Source organism: Symphalangus syndactylus, chromosome 6 (genome assembly GCF_028878055.3).
Source record: "Symphalangus syndactylus isolate Jambi chromosome 6, NHGRI_mSymSyn1-v2.1_pri, whole genome shotgun sequence".
Classification (NCBI taxonomy): domain Eukaryota; kingdom Metazoa; phylum Chordata; class Mammalia; order Primates; family Hylobatidae; genus Symphalangus; species Symphalangus syndactylus.
In genome coordinates, this window is record NC_072428.2 from 66624921 (window position 1) to 66636711 (window position 11791).

General features: G+C 44.6%; 1 protein-coding gene across 27 annotated transcripts in view; it reads right to left on the reverse strand.

Annotated features, from left to right (window-relative positions):
• The window catches only part of SYTL2 (synaptotagmin like 2), a 124512-nt gene extending 114753 nt beyond the window's left edge, over positions 1 to 9759 (reverse strand). For 8 of the 27 annotated variants that reach the window (XM_063641469.1, XM_055283111.2, XM_055283110.2 and 5 more), the window contains exon 1: positions 9486 to 9738. The gene's annotated coding sequence lies outside the window, so the exon portion shown is untranslated. Of the gene's footprint in view, positions 1 to 9485 lie in introns of all 27 variants that reach the window. The other 19 variants (XM_063641474.1, XM_055283125.2, XM_063641478.1 and 16 more) reach the window with 10 other exon arrangements.
• Positions 9760 to 11791: the final 2032 nt, after the last annotated feature.

The following is an 11791-nucleotide window of genomic DNA, read 5'->3' on the forward strand; positions in this document are numbered from 1 at the left end:
CTATAGAAGTCTTGAATAGCAGCACCATCTCTACAAGTACCATTATCTTTTACCAAAAAAGCTTTAATATATGTTATCTCCTCTGTACACACAAGTGCAAACAAGTATGCCAATCAACCACAAACCCATCTTTCATACCGTGAGCAGTGTTATTATCCTAAAGAGAAATTTCATTATCTCACTCACAATATTGAGAAACTTCAAAGATAAAGGGCAGCCTCCAAGATAAAGGGTAAGATTGTAGCCTCATTTCACCTTTGGTCTTTGGGGAAATTCCACTACATTAGCAGCGCCACCAACCACAAGTTACCTGCCCTGTGTGCCAACTCAGTAGTCTCTTCCCCGTTCTCTTTTTTTTTTTTTTTCAGATGGAGTCTTGCACTGTCGCTGGAGTGCAATGGCACGATCTCAGCTCACTACAAACTCCGCCTCCCGGGTTCAAGCGATACTCCTGCCTTAGCCTCCAGAGTAGCTGGGATTACAGGCACCCACCACCATGCCCGGCTAAGTTTTTGTATTTTTAGTAGGGATGGGGTTTTACTATGTTGCCCAGGCTGGTCTTGAACTCATGACCTTGTGATCCGCCCGCCTCGGGCTCCCAAAGTGCTAGGGTTATAGGCATGAGCCACCGCGCCCAGCCTCCCCATTCTGTTAGTATCCCTTCTCTCCCTGCCTCCATGCCTTTGAACTTGAAACGTCCTTCAACGTTTCCTCCCCACCATACTCTCTTTTCTTCTTTTTCCTTTCTTTTTTTTTTTTTTTTTTTTTGAGCTGGAGCCTTGCTCTGTCGCCCAGGCTGGAGTGCAGTGGCATGATCTCAGCTAACTGCAACCTCTGCCTCCCAGGTTCAAGCAATTCTCCTGCCTCAGCCTCCCAAGTAGCTGGAATTACAGGTGCCCACCACCAGGCCCAGCCTCCCAAAGTGCTAGGATCACAGGCATGAGCCAATGCACCTGGCCCTCAGTCTCTTCTTACCCTAGCAAACTCCTACTCAGCCATAGGTCTAGCTTATCTGTCACCTTCCTACTTTCCCTGGCAGTTGCTCTCTCAGCAATCTCACAATAAGCTGTATGCATTTCTACTAGAACACTTACCACACTATACTGTAAGTACTACTTCACCACTGTCACCTTCAATAGCCAAGAGGAAGGGAAGGAAAGAGAAGGAAAGAGAGGAAAGAAAGAGAAGGGAAGAGAGAAAGGAAAGGAAGAAAAGGAAAAGGAAGAGAACCGACATTTATTGAATGGTGACTCTATGCATGACACAAAGTCAGAGGCTTTAATATATTCATTACCCCATCTTGTGAGAAAATGAACACAATTTTTTCAGAAAAGGAAGTTGACACTCCTACCCCAAAGAAACTCAAAAGTTGCTAACCACAGTTAAATTAATCGCTTTATAACACAACTAGTAAGTGGATTCATGTTTAAATTCAAGCTCATCTGATTCCAAAGCCAAGTTTATTTCCACTACAAAGTGGCCTCTATGGGAAACATGGACACTAGCCGGAAGCATCTTCTTAACCATTAACCCTCTCCCATCACCTTGTTGGCCACTATGCTTCGTAACTCTGGCTTCTGGCCTTCCACCTATGATTGCACCTCAAAATCATCTGCTATAACCATCAGATGGCAAGGTGTTGCTAGGAATCTGGCAAGAACACAGTGAATACATTTGCAGAAAGGTAGTATGATACCATTTCAAAAAGGTTCAAGAATGCATATTATAAAACTGTAAAAATGTGTCATATCTAAGTGGTCCTGCTAGGACAACTCATATAAAAATTCTTTATCTTTATAAAATCCTCATATCATGTACAACATGAAGATCAACTTCATTTCTACTCAAGTTCTTCAGTATATTCCCTCTCACTTATCAAGTTGTGGTGCCCCAAAATAAACTGTAATTAGGGTCTTCTTGCCAGTTCTCCATAGTATTTCAGTTGCTCTAGTCCTGGGTGGTGCTGCTTCATAACTGCAGGAATAAGTGGCTGACTCCTTAGGCCATGGAGCGCTGGGAGAACCCAGTTGTTTCTCCTGGAAGATTATGTCAAGCCCATCATTACATCTCTATGGTAACAGAAATACCCTAGGTTTTCTGAACAGTCCTAGTTTTGAATATTTATAATCTGTTTCAAGACTAGTGACAAACATATGTCTTAACACAGGATTCAGTAAGCATGAATATAACATCTTTCCTTTAAAGAACTCCCCCAAAAGAGGCAATACTGGGTTGTGGAAAGAGTACAGGTTTTCCAGTCAAAGTAACCTGGGCTCAATTGTTTGTTTGGCCATTTACTACCTCTGTGACCTTGGGCAAAGGACTTCTCTGTGCTTCCATTTCCTCATCAGTAAAGTGGGTAATTATCACCTACTTTAGAGAGTAGTCCTGCCAATTAGAGGAACAAGGACATAGCAAAGGGACTGACACAGAGTATGCACTAGATAGATAATAGACATTCTGTTTATTATGTTGTTATTTGTAGCATCCCTAAAAGGAATGGAAAAGAAAGATACCATTTTTGCTTTTCTAAGTAAAGGACTATAAATTATGTGATTTACCTGTATTCAACTTCCTAAACACAACACTTCAGTTACTACATTCCAGGTAGTGTTGATTCTTAAATAGTATACTAAGTTGCTGACTCATCACTTTGTAGTCTGGTGTCACCCCCTAATATTTCCTGAAATACTTAAACTTTATTAATTATTACTATCTCTGTGTAATAAAATTTTCTAAATTTTTGCAACAAGCCCATTTTCAAGGGTTATCCTGTGTAGTCAAAACACTATCCCAAGCTATACACCCTCATTCTGCATTTAGAACTCAGTTTGCAGCTCTGTAATTTCATGAACAGTAGAGCAGAATACAAGTAGGGTACAGATAGTGTACAATCATATCAGATTATCTTCCAATGATCCAAGGCATGGGCTCTGAAGTCAGACTGCCTGGATTCAAATCTCTGTTGTTCTTCTTATTGGCTGTGTCACCTTGGGCAACTTATTTAACTTATATGGGCCTCAATTTCCTCATCATAAAATAGAAACAATCATAGTACCAAAAACGGTATCAATAATAGATTATTGTGAGGATTAAATAAATTGATGTACGTATAGTGCTTGGAATACTGCCTGGTACATAGTAAGTGCTCAATAAATGTCAGACATCCTCATCATTCACTTGCTTCAGACTGAAAAACAGTCTGAAGCAATTAGATGTGATATAGTATGTTACATTAGCAACCAAAAATACCAGATCAGGTAAAATACTTTTAAAATAACTGAATAAAATGAATCCTACATAACCAGTTACTACCTCTGGGTGCCATAACAGCAGTAGATCTATCATATTTGCAGATTGAATGCTGGTGGCTCCAACTATTCAAAACTTACCTTGAAGACGTCATGTAGAAATTGTAGTTAAATCAATAGCACCAGAAAGGAATGAAGTCGTGAGTCCTTGGCTGGTAAGTCTTTGGTCAACCACCCAGCACAGCATCTCAATCTGTTTTTGCTGGTTTTCATTAAATACAGGACCTCATTTAATCCTCTAAACAATCTTGTCAAACAAATCCAATCATTCTCATTTTATAGACACATGGAGGGAATTATATGCTATGACAATAGTTGCAGTCTTGGGGATAGCAAAGGTCTCAGGATGAAAATCCCGAATGTGTCCCAAAATGGCATAACTGAAACAACCCTAGACTATAATTAAAAGAAAAAGGGCCGAGTGTGGTGGCTCATGCCTGTAACCCCAGTGTTTTGGGTAGCCAAGGTGGGAAGACTGCTTGAGCCCAGGAGTTCAAGATCAGCCTGAGCAACACAGTGAGATCCCATCTCTACCAAAACAAAACAAAACAAACAAAAACAAAACTGAAAACCCAAACCTTTTACTTACAAAACTCAAATGACTAGTCTAAAACCAACAGTGGTGAAGAACCTGCCCTAAGAAATCTAACACAATACAGCTCAGCCTTCCTCCCAACACAGATCTCTGGCAGAGGGAATGGGAATTGTCAGGCAACAGATTTGACTGAGCAACTTAGCTTGCCTGGGATTCAGCTCATGCCCTCAGCCTCAGAGCCCTGTGTTTTAATCAAGTGACTCAGCCAGAGGCAGGAGAGTCCAGGCGCCTGTGGCCGGGAGGGATGGCAGCACAAAACACATCTGTCTGATCAGAAGTTAGTGGTGCTGGCATCCATTCTGTCAAGACTTACAGTAAAACAATGCTTCTGCAAGGGAAAAAAAAGAAGCTTATATTCACTCAGAAATCAAGTGATGTCTTTCTTTCCCCCTCTAACTCAGAAGGCAAATATGTGGAATTGTTTGCTACGTCTTATATCTACCTACCACCAAATATTTCTTGATGCATTTATAGAAAGAGGAAAACTTATCTAGGAATAATAAACCAAATCTAAACTAGTAGCTACAAAGTGTTTAGAAAGTATAACATTAGGAAATGCTCTTATTTTGGCCTTCTTTTATCTCAATCATCAATACAAGGGATAACACATAGAAAAGTGTTTTTGTAGGTTGCAGGTAGTTCATATATGTGAAGAAGTCACTGCAGTAATCTGAGGACACTGCACCAGATTTCAGCAGAATGATTCATTCATTCTTTTATTTGTTCACTTATTAATTAATTTAAAATACTTATACTAAGTTCCCATTGAGTGCCAGGAACAGTGCCAGGCTATGTGGATACAGAAATAAACCACAAAGTCTGAGCCCTCAGGGGCTCAATCTTTTCCTACGTTGTTCTTTTCATCTCCATCCTATTCCAATCACAGCTGCACGTCTCTTTGCTCCCTTTTTCCTTCTCTTTCTCCCCCTCTCCAGTCCTGAGCGACTTAAGAGTGAGGTCATGTGCTTCTCCCACATTCTGCAAAAGTCCTAGCACAGGTCCAAGTGCCCAAATGGGCACTAGGGAAAAATACTGTATTTAGTGACTTCAGAGGCAAATACTTAGTGAAACGCATGGCTTTATTACCATTTTTTAAACCTGCTTTCATTATACTGTATTTCTGTCAACCTACCTTCCCCAAAATTCCCTTAAAGCATTTCTAACAATCTCAAGAGGTTATAGATTAATAATAACAAAGAAATGAGCAGAAACCACTCTCCTCTCAATGATCTGTGGATCATGTGTTCTGCATGAAGGCAGTCAATAGAGGAGACCCTTAGAAAATCAGGAGGAGGCGTCAGAAGCTTGAAGCAACAGAAAGTGGAAACATTTTCTGACATCTGATTCATCTGGATGTGGAAATTCTCTACCAGACTTCAACTTGGGAAACCATGAATAGAAAATAACCCAGAATCAGATTTTTAAGACTAGAAGGACCCTCATCTGGTCCAATTCTCTAACTTTATAAGGAAACCAAGGCTCAGGGAGAAAGTGTGACTAAACTCAGATTGCACAGATTGTCTTTGACAGACGCAGAAGTTGAAACCAAGCCACCTGCCTCCCAATGCAGGGCCCATTGTCTCCTCAGAGCGGCCAGGAGCACAGCGCATGCCTGAGAGCAGTCCTTGAGGCAATGGCTACTGGCACTCACATGCCCCCATGGGTACACTGCCTTTTCAGTGGCCCTCATTGCTTCCTCCTAGCAAGCCTCTGCCTTGCTTAGGGCAAGTCGAGACAGCTCCCAGGAGCTCTGAGACTCCCTGTGTAACTGAACAATTCCCTTGAGTGGCAAGCCTGCTTTCATTCTATAAAATGGGACTATCTTCTGTCCTCTTCTGTTCAGGATTGTGATGAAGATCAATGAGATACTAGCCACCAAGGAAACCTACATTCTTTGAAGAAAACTTGAGTCCCAATAGAGCATTTACATCATGATTAAGTCCTACTAATACCAAGAGTTGGATTCCAGGATTTTATAAAGACTGATAAGGTTTTATTGCCTCTATGTTTAAACATTTTTAAAATATTAATAGCATACACACATGCATGCAATCCAAGTAACAAACAATAACACCTGACACTTGATCCTTATAGTGACTCTGGTAAGTGAAGATAGAATTTGTTTATTATCATCAATTTATAAAAGAGGAAACCAGCTCAGAGAAGCCATCTGTCTTGCCCAAGGTCACATAGGTAATAAAATGCAATGCTGGGGCAATGACTTTCTCTAGGTCCCTCCTGAATTTTCTGCAAATTACTGTGCAAATTAGTTTTTTAATTTTCTGCTCAAATTTTGCACATCAGCAGCACTAAAGAGCTACCTTTTCTGTTATATTTGAGATGTTTAGCAAGAGTACAGCTTGACCCTGCATTTTCAACAGCAGCCCCATGGCCCAGCACTCATCTCTCCCAGAAGATAAATACAGGGAAATTATGAGGGGTGACCTTCGGGGCTCACAAACAAGATTAACCTTCATGATGCTTTTAATTATTCATGATTTTTTCTCTACATTCTTTCAAAAACAATCTGAGATGGCTCTTAGCTCTGACGATAATTCAGTCAAAAGGGTTGTATTTACTTGTGTGTGTGTTTTTAAAATTAATATAGATGCAAAGAAAAAGATTTGGAAGGCTATATCCCAAGTTTTGCTTTAATTATTTGAGTATAGATGTATTGATATCATTATTATATTATTATTATATTATTATTATTATTATTATTACTATTTGAGATGGAGTCTTGCTCTGTCACCCAGGCTGGAGTACAGTGGTGTGATCTCAGCTCACTGCAACCTCCGCCTCCCGGGTTCAAGAGATTCTCCTGCCTCAGCCTCCTGAGCAGCTGGGACTACAGGCGCACGCCACCACACCCAGCTAAGTTTCGTATTTTTAGTAGAGATGGGGTTTCACTATATTGGCCAGGCTGGTCTCGAACTCCTGACCTTGTGATCCACCTGCCTCGGCCTCCCAAAGTGCTGGGATTACAGGCATTAGCCACCGCAGCCTGCCTGATATTATTATTAATGTTAATCTGGATCTTATATTTTTTTCTGCAATGAATATGTTTAGTTTTGGTAATAAGAAAATAAAGGATATTTTTATTTTTAAAACATTCTTCATTCTGAAAAATGGGAAAAAGTGGATGTCTCCCCCGGGACTAGAGAAGCTCTATTACTGTGAACCAGAGAGTGGAAAACTCAAACAGTGGCCTAAGCCCTCTAGAACCTTGGTCCTGCTTCTCCATCTGGGTACTCGAAGGCCCTAAGCATATACAACAATCTGCCAGGACACCAGTTTTATTCAGATATTTTGAAGAAAAAACTTTATATTTTTAAATCAAAGTCCATAATTATGAAATCAAATGAAAAAACTGCAGAAGCACAGGAGCATGTGTTGGTCTTCTTTTCCATTGCAGAATCTTCTATGGAAAAGTTTGGTAAGCCCTAAGACAAACATTATAATCTTCTCCCCCCCAACTTTTGAGAGAGCTGACAACCTCATTAATACCAAGTAAGTTTTTCTCTTAATTAAAAAAAAAAAAGCCACATTTTTCTTCATCTACTGTATGTTTAAAAATTCTTTGTAAAACAGGTGACAAGCAAACATAATCCCAGGGAGCTCTGGAAGCCTATACAGGCACAGTTCACCCTACCTCCCTTGCCCAAAGAGGAGAAACACCTAGACTAGCATCTGGGTTTTGAAGATGGGGGAACCTGGGCTTCCCCTAGGCTTCCTCACATTTCTACAAGGCAGCAGACCACTCTGCACAAGGTGCTAATTCATTCATTCCACAAATGTTTATTGAGCAAAACCTGAAAAAGGCCTCTTAGGGGACAGTGGAATCATTCACCAGCCAACGGTTAGAGCTAACGGGTCAGATGTGGACAATCAATCTTTCATTAGAACCCAAACCACCTCTAAGATAAAGCAAACAGGGCCCTGCCCCACCCACCCACTAGCAGCTGGGCAGGATTAGGGTAGGCCTTCTAGAACAGGACTGCTGCTGAGAGGCTAAGGCAGTCACAGATTACCTCCAGAATAACGTAAACTCCTGCACCATAAATGACATAATAGCTCTAAGATGTTTTGCATAGTGCCTGACACCTGGTGAGAACTCAATAAATCTTATTCCAGCTTGCTCTTACTTAGGGAGCACAAAGAAAGTGTAAAGAACACAGGTTTTAGAATCAGAGATTGGATTTGAATCCCAGCTATGCTATTTCCTAGCTAAGTGATAAAAGGAAACAATCTTTCTGAGCCTGTTTCTCACCTATAAAATAGGGTATAGTATATCACCCCTCATGTGGCTTTGTGAGAATTAAGGATATATTACATACAAAGAAGTGTCTGGCCCATAGTAAGTGCCCACTAAACAGCAGTCAACATTGCCCTGCTGCCGTCCCCACACCTTCTCTTCTCCTTCCTAGGTGCTCTTGATGGGTTCTGCAATCTGATTTCACCTGGATACCACACTAAGGGTGAGAAGGGGCAGAACTTCAGGGGTGGAGGAAAGTGAGGGGAGGGAGATGCTGGAGACCTTCCAGAGAAATCCAGCCAAGTCCTCAGCTCCTTTCAATCATCCTACTCTATCTGGCCACTCCATCCAGCAGACAGCAGGGGTCACCATTCTGGTGGGGAATGGCTGCCAACAAGGGGACGGGAAGCTGGATGGCAGTTTGCATCCACCCCACCTTCCAGGATCTGTCTGTCTGAAGCCCCACCGGGCTTCCTCTGCACATCCCTGCCGGGCTGTGTGGCTCAGCGGGCTGACAGGGTGATTCATAGCCTGTTCTTATCTAGGCTTCTATCTCAATCCTGAGCCCAAAGCCCTGGAGGCTGCTGGTCACAAACCAGCACTAAATGAAAAGAAGAACTTTTCATTAAGGCAGGAAGTGGAGCCCCTCAAGGTCAGAGGGGATTTATAAAGAGAAGAGGAAGGTAAGGGAAGAGGCGGCAGGATGGGTGCAGAGAGAGACCCACTTCCTATATGCTGGTGGAGCCCTGTGTCTTAGACGCTAAAAACAGTCGTTTTTCCACTTCGAAGGATGATAAAGCCCACTCGTGTAGTTTATAGCTCGCCGTGGGACGAGGTGTGGGTATGGAAGAGAATTCCAAAACACGTCTTATTTTCAAAGGAGAAATCATCATCCCCTGGCGGGCCCTTCCCAACACCCCACCTGTAAACAGGTCCTGACGCTCCTGCCTTTCTGCACCTGAGCAATCTGGGGGCAGTTACTCTGCAGCCAGGTCTCCCCAGCACCCAGCCCCAAGCCCAGGTCAGTCCCTGAAAGCCCCAGAAAACGCGATAGCTCAGCAGAACCCTCGCCTACCCAGGCATCCCAGCTTCCTGGCCGCCTGGGCAGCGGAGGTGGCTCTAGAGTAGGTGGGAAACTGAGGAAAGGAGCTTTCCCGGTGCCAAAACGCAGTTCCCATTTTAGAACTGGGAAGACTAAGGAACGTCATTCTACACCACCTCCCTCACTTAACAGAGGAGGAAGCAGAGACCAAGAGAGGGAAACAAAGTTGCCCGAGGTAACACAGCGAGTGGGCCAAGTAGAGACTGGAACCCGAGTGCGCACCTCCGAGTCGCTGCCGGGCAGGGAGCACGCCTCGCCGTCTCTCTTGTCTTCTGGTCCCCAGCCCTCGGCCTGGCGGTGCAAACCGCGCAGCCCCGGGCGCGGCGCTTTACCTTCCCCCGGGCTGGGCGTTGCGAGCCTTCACTCTCCCGACGGACGCTGACGGCTCTGCCTGGCTCGCAGGCGAGCGGCGCGGCCCGGGTGTCGCCCGGCACTGTCAACGCAGAGCGGCGTGCGCGAGTCCCTCCCCACCACCCCCGCCCCACGGCAGGCGGCGCGCTGGGGCCGGTCCCGGGTGCTCGGGCCAATGGCGCTTCGCCCGCTCCCCGCCTCGGCCCGCCCCGGCCTCCTCGCCCGGCACCCAGCGCCCGCCAGCCCCTGCCCTCTCCGCTTCCCTCCCTTCGCCCTCCGCCCCCGCCTGCTGCTTCTCTCCCGTTCCTAGCCTCCTTCTCAAGTATACCTTGCCCCGAAACAACTTGTTTTCTGTGCAAATAAAGCAGCACTGTTGTTATTGTTATTATTATTTTTATCACGGCGCGTTAGGGGGCCTTGGAGCCCAAGAGTGTGGAGCACTAGGAGCCCCTGCACTCAGAGAGGGGGCAGCCACCGCGCAGGGAAAGGGGCGCGGAGGGTATGGAGCCCGGTCATGGGGTAAGTTGCTTTAACCCTCGGAACGTCAATTTCCTCACATGTGAAATAGAAGAAGAAGGGGGGAAAAAAGTTGTTGAGAGGACTAAATGAAGTGATGCTTTAAAATACAATAATACCTAGAGAAAGGTGAGGGCGTCATGTACTGCCTGAACTACCTACTGGGGTATGCACAGAGGACTGGTAAGCTCCTGGAAGACGCTGTGTGGCAGGGAGGCAGACAATACAATACAGTAAATACAATATTGTGGTTGGGCGCGGTGGCTCACACCTGTAATCCCAGCATTTTGGGAGGCCTAGGCAGGTGGATAACCCGAGGTCAAGAGTTCGGGACCAGCCCGGCCAACGTAGCAAAACTCTGTTCTAATTAGAAAAAAAAAAAAGAAAAATTAGCCAGGCGTGGTGGCGAGGGCCCGTAGTCCCAACTACTTAGGAAGCTGAGGCAGGAGAATCGCTTTAACCCGAGAGATGGAGGCTGCAGTGAGCCAAGATCGCACCACTGCACTCCAGCCTGGGTGACAGAGCAAGACTCTGTCTCAAATAAATAAATAAATAAAATAATTTTAAAATTGTATCACGACCCATTTTTACAAGTTACCCATGATGGGGCCATCCCAGGCAAACCTCTGAAGGAGGTGAACCTTAAAGCCTTTTTCCTTATCATCTCCTGGACTATTGTTGTCCATTCAACTGAGGGTGGCCCAGGTCTGCCTTTGGTTCTTCCAAAGGTCTTCCTTCTCCCAAACTTACAAATACTTATCCCCAAGGGCTTCACTTAGTGCCCAGTGCAGGCTGCTAGCCTGGCCCAAGAGTCCTGGCACTGTGCAGAAATGTGTATTCTGGCTTCCTTCAGCCTTTGAGAGCCTGGTGTGTCCCTGTGCTGGGTGAGCACACCACATGCAAACGAGGAATAAGCCACTGGTCTTGCCTTTGAAGAGACAAATTTGTAAATAATTTCATTTTAGGGTAAGTGTTATAATAGGTTTACAAAGTGTTGTAGAGTCACTACGCTGAAGGAGGGGGACAATAAAAACTTAAATAGAAATGTGACCAAAGTAGGTCTTGAAGGAGGGCTACAAACTAGGTCAGACTGAAGGGGTGACAGAACACTGGGCACAGAGAAGCAGGCAGAGACATGGAGATGCCTGTCATATGTCACAGCTATTGCACAGGATTTGGGACAATGAAGCAGAGATGAAGCTAAGGAGGTAAGAGGGCAGATGTTGGAGGAGTGGCTGTACCTGCCTTGCTGAGGGAAGCAGGCTGTGTCCTGTTGGTGATGGCTGCTGGTGAATGATTTTAGGCAGGGGAGTAGCATGACCTCAGATGCTTTTGGTACTTTTATTGTTGATTCCACCTGCCTTGGTTATCCCCTTTCTGCCCCTCTCTAGCTCTGGAGGGCAGGCACTGGGTCTTGCTCACCTCTGAGTGCCTTGCATCACCTGGCAGAGAGGGCTTTTGAAGGAACTAAATACATGCTGTTCCCAGTATCACTCGTCCCCTGGAAACAAATAGCAATGCCTAAATGCTAGAGAGGGTCACAGGATCCTTGCTTCAGGTTGTGGGGCAGGCAAGTGGGGGAGAAATTTTAAGGCAAGGTCTTGTTATGGCTCCCAATTCGTCTAAATCTTGTATGGCTCAGAGACTAAACCTTACAGCTC